This window comes from Tursiops truncatus, chromosome 7, assembly GCF_011762595.2.
Source record: "Tursiops truncatus isolate mTurTru1 chromosome 7, mTurTru1.mat.Y, whole genome shotgun sequence".
In the NCBI taxonomy this organism is placed as follows: Eukaryota; Metazoa; Chordata; class Mammalia; order Artiodactyla; family Delphinidae; genus Tursiops; species Tursiops truncatus.
The window spans coordinates 40999256-41012576 of record NC_047040.1 but is presented as its reverse complement, the minus strand read 5'-3'; positions in this window follow the sequence as shown (position 1 = coordinate 41012576).

The window sequence follows — 13321 nt, the reverse complement described above, 5'->3', positions numbered from 1 at the left end:
TATAGGAACTTATCATATGGAATAATCCAAAGACTAGGAAAATCCATCATTCCTTTAAGTCAACCAGATTCAATAATATAGAAACACCTAGTTAGAAATATAGAAATGCATCTGGAATAGTTATTAGTAACTTTCATTGTAATGCATGTGTCTATATGGAAAAATATTTAAGCAATAGTATTTTTTTTAGAAAGCAAGATACATATGTATGTGTAACTAATGATTATAAGTATAAAGAAAATATGCATATACATGAGGAAAAATTAGAAAAAAAATTAAGCAAAAAAGAAAGAAAGTGGTCTTTTAGGGAAGGAGGATTCAAGGTGATTTCTCAATATGTTTTCATACTTTTATTGTATGTTTTTTATTGTTTTCATATTTTAGAGTGAGATATTCCAATTGTTTTTCAATTAAAAAACACTTGCATTTTTAAAATAGTTAAGTAGACAATACATTAAAAAATGTACATGGTGAGAATATATTCATTCTTTTATTCTCATATTTATTCTTTTCCCCCAGTAAAAAATAAACTGCATTTTCTTTCCTTGTAAGGTTAGTCACTGAAAATATGAATGGCCAGTCAATACACCCTTCCCCTACAGAAGAACACAAGATTGACTCATTCACCTCAATAGAAACTGCAAACATAGATAAAAAAATAAAAAGATACATCTTGAGCTCCATTACCAGATATGACTGAAGTATGGGAGAAATTGAAGATCTTTTTGATTGAGTTTTGAGCAAAGTACAGTCACAATGTGGGAGAATGCAACGGAAAAGAGAAATCAGCTGCAGAGAACACCCAGTCATTCACACTCCCCATTATTCAACCAACATAAATTCTCAGAACACTGACTGTTTAGTAAGATTGGGAGGTGAAATAAGGGACTAAATCAATATCTATTGAGTTTTTATTGAGTTCCTATTTGACCGAATAACACTCCTGGTTTTCCTAGCAGTCTTAACAATCCAATATGCAGCCTTTGTCAATTTATTTCTTCTTATAATCTTTTATTTAACAGATATTAAATGAACAGCAGCCATGTGAGTCACTGTCCTGGGTAACAGGTATATCATACTGCATAAGTTAGATCTGGTATTGGTTTGTCCACAAAGGGTTTACATTTTAATTAGAGAAGAAAGGCAATGAATCAGTAAGTAAATAAATAAATACAATATGGATGTTGATTTGTATGATGCAGGAAAGAAGTAAGATGAAAAAAGAGAAACTGAAGTGGACTGATCAGTCAAGACTCTGAGAAGACAGTATTGGAGAGAAGACTTGAAACATTCTCCTACAATTATAGATAAATCTTAATCGAGTTAAACCACCTGCACTTATGCAAGCATTTAAAACCACACATGTATTAGAAATACAAATAATGTGTATTTTATTTACAGATTACCTATAATAATGTCCAGGTCAGATGTCACATTCCAACTTTTTCTGGCTGAGATTTTCTCACTCCTTATACCTGTTTAGTTACGTTTCCAAAGTCTTCCCATGCTTCAGGATTTGACTCAAAAGCCACCTCCTGCGTAAATCTCCCTCTCTTCCATTGCTTTAGCAGAATTATTCAATTCTGATTCTGAACATCTGTAATTCTTTACATTTTTCCTTAAAATTATTAAATTAATAATATCAGTGGTAATAAGATTTATCACTTTGTGAATGCCTACTGTGACCTTGGAAAATGTATTTGATTTCTCTAAGTCTTAATTTTCTCATTTGTAAAAGGGCACAATAATATTACGTACCTCAAAAGTTGTTTGCACAAATTGTGATACTGTAGTTGAAGCACTAAGCATGGTGTCGAAAAATAAGAATAATAAGCACTAAATGCTTCTTGTTAGCTGTCATTATTATGCAATGGTATGTATTACTATTGAATGCCTGCCTTCACCTTCACTAAATAACTTGAGATTGCAATATATTTTCTGTTCTTGTGAACTCATTTTAGATATGCTTTTTCCTTGTATCCTTTCTTGAACTCACTGGTAGGTCAGCTAGAAATATCTAATAACTTTCTCAGCTCTCTCAAACTCTTCTGATTTGATGTTTCTGGTTTTTAGGAAACAGGATAAATTTTAAAAAGCTAAAATAAGTATAATTAGGTGCTGAGTGGGGGACTAAGGTGTTCTCCTACTAATAAAGTATGTAAGAATAAGAGTAAATTTAGCATTCAGTATACTAGGAATGAAGTCCCCCTACCCTGTATTATGAAAAGAATGTGTGTTTTATTAACCTTGAAGGCTACTTGAAAGTATTATAAGAAATAATGTCTCTGACGTTTATAATTCCCTACCTAGAACGTGTTATTTATTCAAACCACATCATTATTTCTAGCTGCATTAACTGATAAAAAAGGTAGCCTCTGGGGCTTCCCTGGTAGCGCAGTGGTTGAGAGTCCGCCTGCCGATGCAGGGCACATGGGTTCGTGCCCCGGTCCGGGAGGATGCCACATGCCGCGGAGCGGCTGGGCCCGTGGGCCATGGCCGCTGGGCCTGCGCGTCCGGAGCCTGTGCTCCGCAACGGGAGAGTCTACAACAGTGAGAGGCCCGCGTACCGCAAAAAAAAAAAAAAAAAAAAGAAAAATCAAAGCTTTCAAAACTAACAATGTTTATTATCGTTCCTAATACAGTGGCAGTAAAATGATATTGCCATTCAACAGATAATTGCCATCTGAGACCATCTGCAGGTGTGAATCTATTAATGTAAAACTTAGGCATAATAAGTTATTGTTATTCCAAAGGGAAGTTAGAGGTTAAATTATTCTCTAACCATCATTTATTATCTTTGATAATAAACCTGTTAGTCATTAAGCTAAGTCATATTAGCTTAATAATAAACTAACTTGTAACTTACAAAGATATTATTATTTATGAGAATAATGCATACTTGCAACATTTATGTATTTTATTTTCCTGATAAATAAACCCAAGTTGAGGACTATACAAATTAGGATATAAACATCAAAATATAAAACATAAAAATGAATAAAAATTTTAGTAATATATTCTAATAGATTGATTTAACTGCTCATAACTACATTTTTTTCCCTATCACATGATTAGGAACAAAAAAGATAAATTATTTATGTGTACCTATTATGTCAGTTATTGCTAATGTGTAAAATTCTGATAGCATTCTAGGGAACATAAATTTTCTTAAAGGAGGAAACTCACAGGAGGGCTGAAATCTGTATCTTACGAAAGCTTTGTCTGCCCCAAAAGACATATGAGTGAGTGGAAACTTGTTCTGATTTACTAAACCTATGGCTATGATCTTCTTATATTTTCCAAATTCAGTTTCTTGCTGCAAAACTGCACATGGCTTCCTCCATAAAGTTTTTTTTTTAATACCTGACTTTCCTACCATTTTTGAAGCTGAATAATAATAGGTGATAGGCATTTTTTTTTTTTATAGATGAGGAAATTGAGGCTTAGAGAGGTAAGCAACTTGAATGGGCCACACAGCCCACAACTGACTAAGGCAGGATTTTAAACTTTTTATTTACAATATTCTTACTGTTGTAAAATAAATAAAACAACATCATAATAAAAATTGCAAATATTCTATGAAAATTTAGGATCAAGATATTTACTTTTTTTTTTTTTTTTTTTTTGCGGTACGCGGGCCTCTCACTGCTGTGGCCTACTCCCGTTGTGGAGCACAGGCTCTGGACATGCAGGTCCAGCGGCCAGGGCCCATGGGCCCAGCCGCTCTGCGGCACATGGGATCCTCCCGGACCAGGGCACGAACCCGCATCCCCTGCATCGGCAGGCGGACTCTCAACCACTGTGCCACCAGGGAAGCCCAAGATATTTACTTTCTAAAGTTAATTTTTGTAGAACTCAGATCATGCTGTGAAGGGGTAAAGGGTCATTGAAACAACGAAATTCTAAAGCTGGACATCCATCCTACAAATGTTAATTTTTGTCATAATCTTGGCTACAAGGGCACAGATTGGTGCAGACAAGGCCTATTGGCATTTTTATTCTTGAACCTATATTTTGTTCAAGGTACAAATATTTTAAATTCTTCAGTGAATACTTCATAAGATTAGTAATATTATATTAAAGGAGGATACTGTATGCAGTTGAGAAATACAAGAGCATTATACAAAGCCTGACTTTGTATGTATAATGAAGATAAAAGATCAGAGAAACTTTTGTGATAGAGAAAGTCTAGACTTGAGAAGTGTGAGCAGCATAGCTGGAGATCAGGACGCCTACAGTGTAAGCATGCTATAGGTGTGAACGGGAAAAAAACTGCCTCATGAGAAGATACTGTGTAAATAGACACTAGACTGGGTCTTATTTCTCTGGGCAAAGCTAAAAATAATGGGTAGGTCTTGATCCACTTTACCTATATGTCCACCACTTCCTCACAAAAGACCCCAGAAACAAAACTAAGAAGTCATAAACTGGTTTTAACTTCAAGGACCTTGGAAGAAGAAAACACCCTCTTTGGATAATTATACTTGAAGCCCAGTCTTCAAAACGTTATCTTAGGTGAAGCTTCAAAAAATATGAATTAATAATGAAAATAATTCTTAAATTTACAAGGGAAAACAAATTGCAGAATCAGAACTATGAAAACTGAAATATTGAAATATATAGATATAGAATGTGATTTTTTTAATTTAAAAAATGCATAATGAAGGAACAAGCATACAGAGATGAGGTGCTGAGATCCTCTTTGAAGAAAGGATTCACTGCCCAGCAGTGGGGAATGACATCAGCAGACAGCCTAGAGCTGGGGTCTGGTCAGCTGCAGAGAGGCCCTTCCCCTGAAGTTGCATTCTTCCACAGTTAACCTGCAGCTGCAGACTAAGCAAGGTCGGAGTGTAAAGCCTCAGCATTGCAGCTCCATGTGGATTACTCTGTCAGGCAGCACTTGCTCCAAAGTTCCCCAGGAAGGTTGGCTGAATCTTTGACAAACCTACAGCAGTTTCATTTCTTCCTCTGCCCATTTCTGCTTCCTTCCCCTTTCTTTCACAGATGATGATACTTACTTAACATCTAAAATACTTAAAGTCTATCTCAGTAGTATTCACTTCTTGAAGACCCAACCTGGAACAGGAATCAAACAATTTTTTTAATGAAAAAGAAACTATATATGTATATATTTGAAATTACAAATTTAAGAAATGGGTCAAGCTGCAGATTAGACAGATCAAATAGGAAACACTAAATAAGATTTTGGAAACAAATTCAAACTATTCTCTAATCACAAATTGTAAATGGACTAAACTCTCCAACTAAAAGACAAAAATTACCAGACTGAATTAAAAAGAAATTATTGGTAAATTCTGGGCCATATCGGTTAATAAGAATCATATTTAAGAATGATAAGGATACAGAAAGAGGAAAAGTAAAGGGAAGAGAATTTTGAGGTATTGGCTGTACCTACCAAACAAGAAAACAACAAAAACTTGTTACTACAACTACTACACTGAAGCAGCTCAACTGCTACACTTGCAACTTTTTTGAAGAAGGTATTATCCTGCCTCCCTCATGCATTTCCATAAAATCATTAGTGACCAAACTATTAACAAAAATGATTCTTATTTGAGAACATGAGCAGCCAATTACATTACATTCTAAATAGTACTTTTAGACACATCTCTTAAAAAAAAAGCAAGAGATCTAAATTCTCTTGGTGGGAGTAGATGAGCTCTCTCTGAGTATTCCTAACATCGTTCTCAGCACTGGACCAACTACCATTGTGGTATCTCTTTGCTTTCCTCTATGCTTCATGTGTACTGCATATTTAATGAAATGTTAGAAATAATGTACATGCGTCTAGATGATTCAAGTAATAAAGAACAGTGAAAAAAAGTAAAAACCACTCTCAATTATTGTTAAAATAGGAAGGTAAAACTTAACGCTGAAAATTGAAAATGCTCAATTCTCCCAGATTTTATAAACATTACAGTTGTTCACCAATAATAGCAACAACAAAACATAATATTTTAAGAGAATTTATTATTATCTTTTTTTCCAAGTCAATTATATACATGATAATTTATGATTGGCAGCAGGGGTAGGCTATGAGAAATATCAGTAAGTAGATTTTATTAGAAGTGGGTAGTGGTTTTCAGTTCAGAGTATTGAGCCTACTGAACAGAAAAAAAGTTGGTTATTTTTATTTATTTTTTTGAGTTTTTGAAAACTTTCATAAACATGGTCTGATGTAGAAACCAGGAATATTTTGTTTGATTAAACTCCTTGGCTTCTAATTTTCAATATAATCCTGCTCTTTGTTTCTCTAAAAAAGTCATTTGATATATTGGTGTACAGTTTCTAATGTCAGAGGTACATTGTGCCTTGCCAAAAGCAAGCTCAGTAGAGCAGTAAAATGTAATTAAGGTTGAACCCTAAATGTATAAAACTGCTAAAAGAAAATATTATTTTGGTTATGATGACCTTTTACTTTTATTGGTAAAGTTTAAATTGAAGGGAAGAAAAAGAAAAATAATAACCAAAGCCAATATTATACTCAGACCAAATATAAACATTTTTCAATTCTCTGTGCAATATATAACATAATTATTAGGTGAGAATTGCTGTAGAGAAGCATCCTCTTCATAAATAAATATTAATCTTTGTTTAACAACAACAGCAAAAAGCATAAAAATTCAATATTTTAAGCAGAAAGTAAGTATGAATATACAGAGAAATATATTTTTACGGTGCAGAATACTGGGGTATTTTGTGTCTGTCTGATGCTTTATGGATCAAACTACATAGTAATTGTTTCAGAAGTATCTTAAATGATTAATTTATTCACTCATTTAACAAATATTTAACAAATATTTTTCTATCACTTACATGGTGTCATGAATTTTCTATACTGGGCACTGAGACTATGGTGGTGAAGAAAACACACTGACTTCTTTCCCTTGTGAAATTTCCATTTAATGGAGATAGAACTTAATCGAGTTAATAAATTGTTTAAATAATATTTCCAGTCCGTGATAAGCTGCTATTCATTCCCACTCCCCTTAACAGAAAAAAATCCTCAAAATAGTTAAATATATTCCTTTCCTCCTCTTCATCAAATTCAATTTTTTTTTCAACCCGTGTCAGACAGGCTTTTACCCCTGCTTCCATTGAAATTGTTTAAATTTCACTCAGCACCTTTCATGAAACTATGTCTGCAAAACCTGCAAAGATTTTTCTAAGAGCTAGCTTTGTGTGTGTGATAGTTGCCTAAATTATAGGTTAGTTATGAGTTATAGGTTATAAGTTATATAGGTTATCTATTATACAAAATTAATTCCTGCTCTCCTCCAATTTTTTTTGTTGTTGTTATTTTTTCTTTAGCTACATATATAAATTGTCTATAGGGAAATATTAGTGTTGCATGGAGAGAGGGAATTACCAGCAGGAAAATGAGAAGTGGACAATGTCAGAGTTGGGAGAAGCATGAAGGAGTGTGAACATCAGGATTGACTTCCAGGTGAACTATTGGGGAATGGATCTGAGAAAGCACTCAGTGGATATCAGGTGCTCTTAATTGAGGGTGGCTGCAAGGAGGTATAGGTGACTAATGCTTGAGTTATATATTATTTAAATGGGCTTATCTATGCTAAAGTCTAAAAATATTTTAACAATTCTTCTCTAGAAGTCTCTTGCATAAAGTACTCACTTGTGTAACCTCAACTCCTTTAGTGGAAACTAACAACACTTTCTTTTGCTCACATAGCACTTTTTTTATACCCTGATCATAGTGTCCACCAATTGACAATACATATTTTAATCTTCTGTTCGTGTTTCTAAATTCTACACCAATTTGCAAGATTCATAGAGCAAGATAATTTTCGCTTACAGTTAAATTTCTTAGTAAAAATATCTTCATATGTCTATAAAGATAAACATAAGCTTAACCAAGGTCAAACGTTTCATTTTTGAATCCCAAGAGCTAATATACCACATAGCACATAGTATTCACTAAATTCATGCTGAACAAAAGGCATCAACAGTTAATCACTAATGAAAATAAAATAATGAGATCATAGTCATTAATTTATAGTATCTTTAGTTAGAATCTCAGAAATCTTTAGCCCATAAGAATTTTAAACATTTGATTACTGATACTAAGTTGTGCATTAGGCATCTAACAATGTTTTATCATCTCTTGTTACAGCAGATGATTTTATTTGAATCTTTTGTTTAGAAGTAGTTTACATCATCAGAGAGCAGGTACATCAATACAATGGAACATTATCTGTCTGTAATAAGGAATGAGGGAGATATTTATACGATAATATGGAATAATCTCAAGAATATGTTTGTATGTGTAGAAAGCAAATTACAGAACATATGTGTAATATTTTACCATTTTTAAGAACAGTAGTAGCACTATGAATGTATATGTTTATAGAAATATATGTGAGTGTTTATTTTACTTATGAAAAAACACTGGAGGGAAATAAACAAAAATGATTTTAAAAAATGTTTAGTTATCAGAGGAGAGGGAACAGGGCAGAAGGGAAAGGATGGAAGCTTAACATCTCCAAATGCATTCTGATACATATTTTGCCTTTGCAATCTTATAGTTAATATTCAAAATGTAAAATTAAAATTAAAAACCCAATCTCAAAACACTGAGAATAAAGTAAAATGAATGAATATCATTGTACATCAAATTACTGACATAATTGAGAGAATACTTTTTCAAATGACTTTAGATATTGTTTTAACTATATATCCTAATAAAATATGTTCTAAATACAAACACTACTGCAAGACAACTTAATTTATTAATCTAACCATTAAAGTTATATTAGTGTTAATATTTTGAAATGTTTTAACTAGGAAAAATATAAATAACAATGCTAATACTGGTAGGGACTAACTTTCAGTAAGAAATGAAAAGGTAAAAATATGAAATTAAAAGTTTTAAAAAATAGTTTACTGCTAAATTTGAATTATGAATATCACATATGACCTTTTTTTAGTTGTTTTCTTCTCAAAAATATAAATTAAATATTAATTATATATTATTAATTAATTAAATAGAATAATTGAACTCTCCTAAGTGGCAAGCAGTGTGTTAGGCCCTGGGAATATAAAAATGTCTCTAACTTGGTTCCCATTGTTAGAAAAAGTGTAATCTAAAAGTTCCCATTGGGTCCAGAGATAGAGATTTAGAAGCCTTTATCATAGAAGTCATAATTAAGCACGTTCCAGTTATGATTTTTTGTTTGTTTTGTTTTGCTTTGACATTCCAATGAATATCTGAATAAATGATTGTTTCAATAATTACTCAAAATATTAAAACTATTTTCCACATTTGCCTTGTAATGCCACTTTATACAATTATTCACTTTATAAGTTACCCTTTGATTATTTATTTATTTATTTAGCGGTATGCGGGCCTCTCACTGTTGTGGCCTCTCCCGTTGCGGAGCACAGGCTCCGGAAGCACAGCCTCAGCGGCCATGGCTCACGGGCCTAGCCGCTCCGCGGCATGTGGGATCTTCCCGGACCGGGGCACGAACCCGTGTCCCCTGCATCGACAGGCGGACTCTCAACCACTGCGCCACCAGGGAAGCCCGCTAATTTATTTTTTTATTCAATAGTCAAAGGATACTATTGAATAAAAATAATAAAAAATGCATGACGCGCTACTATTTTAATGATTATGATTTCATCATTCGCATCAGTTAAATATACAGATACAAGATGAGCTCATAGTTTTCTGGAACAGACTTCACAAACTTCTTATCAAACAGAATAAAAAGAAATGACATAAAAGCCTACCATGGTAATGAGTGATCAAACTCATCCTTGCAGTTTACAGAATGCAGTTCATTGTACTTATAGATATGGAAATCTGTCTGCCATTTAAGTAACTAGTCAAACTGACAATTATTTTCTTCAGAATCTGCATTGAGACCAAAATATACCCAGCATTGCAACAGCATTAAAATAGTTGCTGAAATTAGACCTCTGAGTGATAGTTTATAATGGACAGAGCTAGATTGCAGTGGAAGGTGAAAACCATAAAATTTATTGCGATCAATTTGTAAATACTGAAGTGATCTCAGAGAAATTATAATGGATAAAAAGGAATCAAATATTATTTTCATGTGTATTTAAGTTTCTTTAAAAATTTTAAATGAAACTATTGAAAATATAGGCAAATCTATGTACATTAATTGCCAATGATAATCAACTGACAACAATTTAAAAATATTCTCTACCTCTCTTTCAAACTATTCTGTAATTTTTAAAAGCCATTAAATTTGTACCAAGAATTTTGTACTATGTAATATAATACTTTTAAAATACAATTGAAAGAAATTAAATTTAGAAACACAAAAGGAAAGTAAAATCTATTGTTGACATAATGAGTGCAAATTCTCACAGAAGTATAAAATTTTCTGTTATCAATTTAGTAAGAGGGAAGAGAAAATTTCATCCACTGAGGGATTATATTTTAAAAGTTATACATTTTAAGTCACTGAAAGTGTTAGCAATATTTATGACCAACTACATAGTGAGTTTTCCTGCCATAAAGTACACTGCATTTGAATTATATGTGTTCTCCAGGGTAGTATTTTTTTTTTAATTCGCCCTGTGAATTTTATACCCAATTCTGCAGTATACATACTCAAATCAAGCCTATTACTGCAAGATAAGATTTTCATAAGTTGTTTAAGAGAATTGTATATGTTCATAAATCCTAGTTTACAAAATTTTACTTCCCATATTGACCTCTTTAGAGCAAAGATTGAAAAATTTTTCTGTTAAGGACCAGATAGCAAATATTTTAGGCTTTGTGGACCATGTAGTTTCTGTCACAATATTTATACTGGAGAAGCACTACCTAAAACAAAATGTACACAGTTAAATACAACCAATAATTTCTACTAAGCAAAGAAATAAATCACATAAACTAATAAGAATGTTCTTTTTGTAAGTAATATGATATGTAATCAATTTTCTAAACTAATTCTGATGTCAGTATAATTTATATTGAAAATGTGTTCCATTCTAATCACAACATTTAAAATTTTTCCAACCCAGAATATATATATGCATATATATGTGTGTATATATGTATATATATATATATATATATATACACATATTCCACAGCATTGTGCACTTTTACTAGATTCAAAAAACAGAATAGAGAGCTTAAAATCAGACAGAACCATATTTGTGTATACAGAACCTTGTGTGTGTGTGTGTTGTGTTTGTTTGTATGTATATATGCATGTTAAAAATTCTGTTGGGACCATATCATGATATTAGTGACATTTACTTTTTTTTTTCGGATAGCCCATATACCTGCTTTAAATTTCCAATTTATTTGGCCAAATACATAGTATCTGGTGGACACATGGTGGCTCCACAGGGCAAGAGCAGCTGTAGCATATCTGAACACTACTTCATCTTGCCTCTTGATTCTCTGGCTGGAATCAGAGCTGTCAATGACATCTTCCTTAAAGATAGAGTTCTGCTAAGGTTGAGAAAAACAGTAGTCTCGCCATAATAGAAATCCTTATCCTTAATGTTTTGTCACCGCCAAAAAAAGCTAATGCTGTCATTGATACACTTATTCCTAAGGAAGTATGTATAAACGTTGGGGTCTCCTGGTTCTCAACTGAAATTCATAGCCATAAGACACGTGCATCTGTGAGGAAATTCTTTTTTTTTTTTCTTTTTTTTGCGATACGTGGGCCTCTCACTGTTGTGGCCTCTCCCGTTGCGGAGCACAGGCTCCAGACGCGCAGGCTCAGCGGCCATGGCTCACGGGCCTAGCCGCTCCGCGGCATGTGGGATCTTCCCGGACCGGGGCACGAACCCGTGTCCCCTGCATCGGCAGGCGGACGCTCAACCACTGCGCCACCAGGGAAGCCCAGGAAATTCTTTTGATACCCTTCTCTCAGTAAACAATCTGTTTCTAGTTTTCTAGTGACCAGGAAAGCCTGTCACTTATACTAATTTAAAACAATTTTCATGACTGCAAAGAAAAAAATAAAATTTTGAAGGCAAAAATGCATAAAAACCAAGTGGTTTAAAGAGAGTCTGAGAAGGGAAAACCAAAAGGCAAGAGATGATAATATAATATTTACTGAACAAGTATTTATTGATACCTAAAGGGAAATGCATGAAGGAAATTAGAAGATGAACTACAGAAGTAGTCTATCACCCTCTATCTAATTCCACTATTTTATTTCTATTTCTCTTCAGTCAAGAGCTCCCATTTGTGGTCTCAGATTTGTTCTAATCTCTCAGCCAATTCTGACAAAAGTATGAAGTGTTTAGGGTCTCCTAGGACCTAATCCAATATGTCTTTGTATTAAGTAAACCCTTTGCGAAGAGAGCTTCCAGTAAGTCAGTCTCAGGTTATGCACAATTTATCATCAAGAAGTCCATTGTTCTGATATTGAGTTTCTGTGTCCAAAATCTTTATCTTTCCAAATTGTGAACCCATATGCCTATCTAAACTTTACTTTTGTATACATTCTAGATATATGATCAACTAACTTGTCTAATAATATACCTGATTCTTGAAAGTGTTAGTTCCATATGTAATGGCTAGTGTCTACCCTCTGAACCACAAAACAATACCTTGTTCTGCCTTTTTTGATCAGCTATCTCATATGCCCACCTGGACTTAACCTATTGGATTTCTTTAAGCAAACTACTGCCTTATTACCTTAGACCCCAGTGCTGACTCTCTTTGAGTTTTAGGCCACTATAGGTGTAATGGTTTGGGATAGGAGAAATTGGTGTCTAGGCAACCAGTTAGAAAGTTACTGAAATAATTTAAGCAAGAACTAATGTCAAACTTGGGTGCTGTCACTGGAATTTTTAAGGTGCAAAGATAACCCAAGGTCTGACTGAAACTGACTGAGTAAAAAACGAAAGAGAAAAAAAAGATCAAAGATAATTCTAAGCTGGATAAATAGGGGAACTGTGCTATAAATAGGAAATCGTGATGGATGAGTTGTTTCTCTTAGGGAAATTGATCAGTTTTGGAAAGCCTAGATAGAGTATCATTGGCAATTCACTTAAGGAAATTGGGAAGTATGGCATAGCTGGGACTACAAAGTTCATGTATAGTATTCTGAAATTCTGATATTGCAAAAAACCAAAGATGGGAGGAAGGGTGTAGAGGAACCACCATTTATGAATGGCTGATATTCTAATTAAATTTCACCACAAACCACCTCCCTCCCAAATTATTATTTGGGACTATAGAAGAAATATAAGAAGGAAAAGAAAAAAATAATAAAAATCAAGCAAACAGGTCAAAAGGAATTTTGCTGCAAAGGGTTTTGAAATCCAAATA